A 3,776-nucleotide genomic window follows, 5' to 3' on the forward strand; every position below is an offset into this window, starting at 1 on the left:
ATTGGCAAAGATGACAAAAAAGGAAAATTGCAGATGTTGGAGTGGCTTTGGGAAACCAGGCACATTAACAGATTGTTGGTAGAATTGTATGAATTGATGAATCCTTCAGTAAAGCAATTTGAAACTATGCATAGAACATCATTGAATCAGGAATACTTTGACTCAAAGATAGCTCAGGAATAAAAGAGGAAAAGAACCCATATTTACAAAACATATTTCTTATAGCTCTATTTTTAAAAGTAACTAAAAAACCCTGGAAACTAACAGGGTATCTGCCTAGTAGGGAATGGTTAAAATATTATGGCACATGAATGTAATAGAATATTATTACCTTATAAAGATGATGAAAGAACCAGTTTAAGAGGAAACTGGGACTAGTTTTATTAATTGAAGTGGTGGAAAATGAGCAGAACTAGGAGAGCAATTTATACAATGACAACACTATAAAGAAAAGCAACTTTGTTTTTTTTTTTTTTGGGGGGGGTGTATGTGAAAATTTCTAGTTTAGCAATACCTTAAGAATATATATTTATGGGGCAGTTAGTTGGTGCAGTGGATAGAGCATCAACCCTGAAGTCAGGAGAACTTGAGTTCAAATCTGGTCTCAGACACTTAACACTTCCTGGCTATGTGACCCTGGGAAAATCACTTAATCCCAATTGCTTCAGGAAAAAAAAAAAAAAAAGTAAGAATGTATATGTGTGTGTATGTGTGTGTGAGAAATCCAAGAATCTGAGCAGAAGGAAATAATAAAAAACATTTGAGAGAAGATCAATAGAGGGAAATAGATATGATATTATGGTGGTATAAAAAATATCACCTGGAAAGATATGTGTTCATACCTACTTTGTCAAGGGACAAGTAGTTTTTGATTCAATGGCATCCTGTGTTGAAAATGAGAGAAAGTAGAAACTTCCTTAGTTTATTTCAGTTGATGCTCTGGTTCACTGAAGAAGAGCAATTTTGAAAGGTTTTAGAACTCTGATCAATTCAATGACATTTCCAGAGGACTAGTGATGAGTTATCTACCTCTTGCCAGAGAAGTAATGAATACAAAATAAGATGTACAATTCTGGGTAGACACGATGGGGGTTTATTTTGCTAAACTCTGCAGTTTGTTACATGAGTGTTCTTTTCTTTTTTTTTTTTTTAATTGTGGGAAAGAAAAGAAACACTTATAAAGAAAATAAAAATAAAATATTTAAGTTAACAAAAGCCATCAGAGAGATGAACTCTTCCTGTGAAAGACACAATGTACAAAAGGTTAATATATAATTATAAACCAATGCACAAAGCATCAGAGAGATGAGCTACTCTTTGTGTGAGAAACAAGCTGAGATGTAATTAGAAGGGAAACTATTAAAACCAGTGCCTCTTTCCACAGAATTCTCTTCTATTTGCCCCTTTGATAATGGGAGAGGTGAAAGGGCAAAGATAAGTGGAGGGAAAAAGGGAGAGAGGAGAAAGTACTTTCCCACCCCTGCCTGTAAGTTTGAACAGAAAACAATAACTAGTTACAAACAGGTTCAAAGGGGAAACTCTCTGGATTTCATCAAACAGTCTGGACAGAGAACAGCAGTAAGTTACACCTCAGGGCAAGGTCCCTTTCCCTCCCTCTCCCTTGCACCTGGACGGTTTGGAGTGGTCTTGCCCTGTCTTTGCCATATTAGGAGCTCTCAGACAAGAGCTGAGACCCAAGGAGGAACTATTTGCTTCAGCCCAGTGGAGTCATGTCCCACCAAAGTAAACATCTCCAGGTCTTTCTGCAGTTTGTCTTGGATGTCTCCTTTAGCTAGAGCACACCTGGCAGCACAGGCCCCATCAGCCCCTGACTGCATTCTTTCAGAAATCCAAATCAAACTGGCCAGCAGGAAAGCAAGGCAGTTGGCCATATTCCAGAAATGCAAACAATTGAAGCAATCATAATACAACAATTAAATTTGTCCATTATATTTTAACCTGTACTTTGAAGTCTAATATAATTTTTCATTCCCCTTTTTATAACTTGCCTTTTTTTCCTGTAGGGAAAAAATAACTACCTCAGTATCTCTACTTTTACTTTTTGGTTTCTGTAATAACTGGCCATTTCATAATGGGATAGAGAGTAGGGACTGGACCTGTGATTTTGTTGCTATAGAGTTTCCCAGTGAGGAAACTCCTTTTACCAATACAGATCTGCCACTTAGAGATTTGGTAAATGGATACTAAGAAGTCAATAGCCAATATGTGTCAAATGGAAAGCTTGGACTTTGGTTTTCCTAGGCCTAAGATTTCTTCAAGGTCTGCTACCTACTAATCATACTCTCATCAATTGTTTTTTTTTTTTGTTTTGTTTGTTTTTGTGTGTTTTTGAGATCAAGTTTCTCCTTATTCTCACCACTGCTTCAAATGCAGCAGCCTTTCCCTTTCATGACCCACTCTCCTAGTAATTGGCACTGAGACTTTGACCTGTGGTTTCCAACCTGAACCACTCTGCCATATTGGTGACACACTTAGTGGGGGCATTCAATCAGTTTAAGCCCATCACAACTTTCAATGTCCAAGCTCAAGTGATCCATCAGTCTTAGGGATCCTGGTAACAGGGATCACAGGCCTGGCTTGCTCATTGTAAAAAAATAAAAAAAAATGGAAAATTCTTTACTGCAGAAATTTTTGACTTTTTTCTGTGTCACAGTCCCTTTGCCAGTCTGGTAAAACCTAGTGCACTTGTGTTTTACTACCTACATTCACATATTAAATTTTGATTAAGAATTAGTAAAAATTAAGATGTAATTATTTCTTATCCAAGTTCACACCCTCCCTCCTCTCCTTGAATTCTGTCAGGTTAAGAATCCTTACTTTAATGTGAGCCCTTTAATGGTGGAAAAGAAAATAAATACATATAAAACAAATAAAAATTAAAAAATTAAATTAAAAAATCATCAGAGAGATAAACTACTCCATGTAAGGACGGGTAGTATTGTATTTCGCTGAAACAACACATTCATAAACATTTCTAACATATCCACTAAAGTTCTAATTATTGACCAATCATTGTGCATTATTGATCTTTAGTTCCTGAAGGCTCTTCATGTGAAGGACTACTTTTGTTGGTCCTCCAAGGTTTTGAGTAATAACAGATCCACAACAAGGATGGGATAACCAGGGCTTTGGCCTAGGATGACAAAATTTACATGTCTGGGATGTGGTGTCATGATTCTTGGTCCTGAAATTATGCCACATAGACTAACTTTTTTTTTCTTTCTACATTTAAGGCTCATTTTCAGCTGGAGGATCTTAGGGAGAATTAGGTGTAGGGTAAACGAATTCAATAAGATCTATAAAATATTTAACTTATAATATGACTTCTGTTTTTTCCCTAGTTTATTTTCTCATGTACAAAGAAGGGTCACTGGCTGAATTTTTAAATTTATTGTGATGGTAGAGTAGAAAAATTGATGGATTTGGAGTCAGAATTTTAGAACCCAAATTATGCCATAGTCTTTGCTATCTTTGCAAGCATAAGCAAGTCACTTAAGTATTCTGTGCTAAATTTTCCAAATCTCTTTGATGTTTTTCCACATGAGAGAAAGTTGTTGAATTAATAGCTAATATCCACATGGCACTTTAAGTTGTACAAAACACTTTATGATATCTCATTTGATCCTTATGATAACTGTATGAGGGAGGCTCATTGTATTGTCATTTTACTAGCTTATTGCTTTACCATGATTCCTTTCATTTGAATTGCACTGTGCTTATTATGTTATCTGTGCCCAGTTATATGAGTAATTGCC

This window comes from Sminthopsis crassicaudata, chromosome 1 (assembly GCF_048593235.1).
Source record: "Sminthopsis crassicaudata isolate SCR6 chromosome 1, ASM4859323v1, whole genome shotgun sequence".
NCBI lineage: Eukaryota > Metazoa > Chordata > Mammalia > Dasyuromorphia > Dasyuridae > Sminthopsis > Sminthopsis crassicaudata.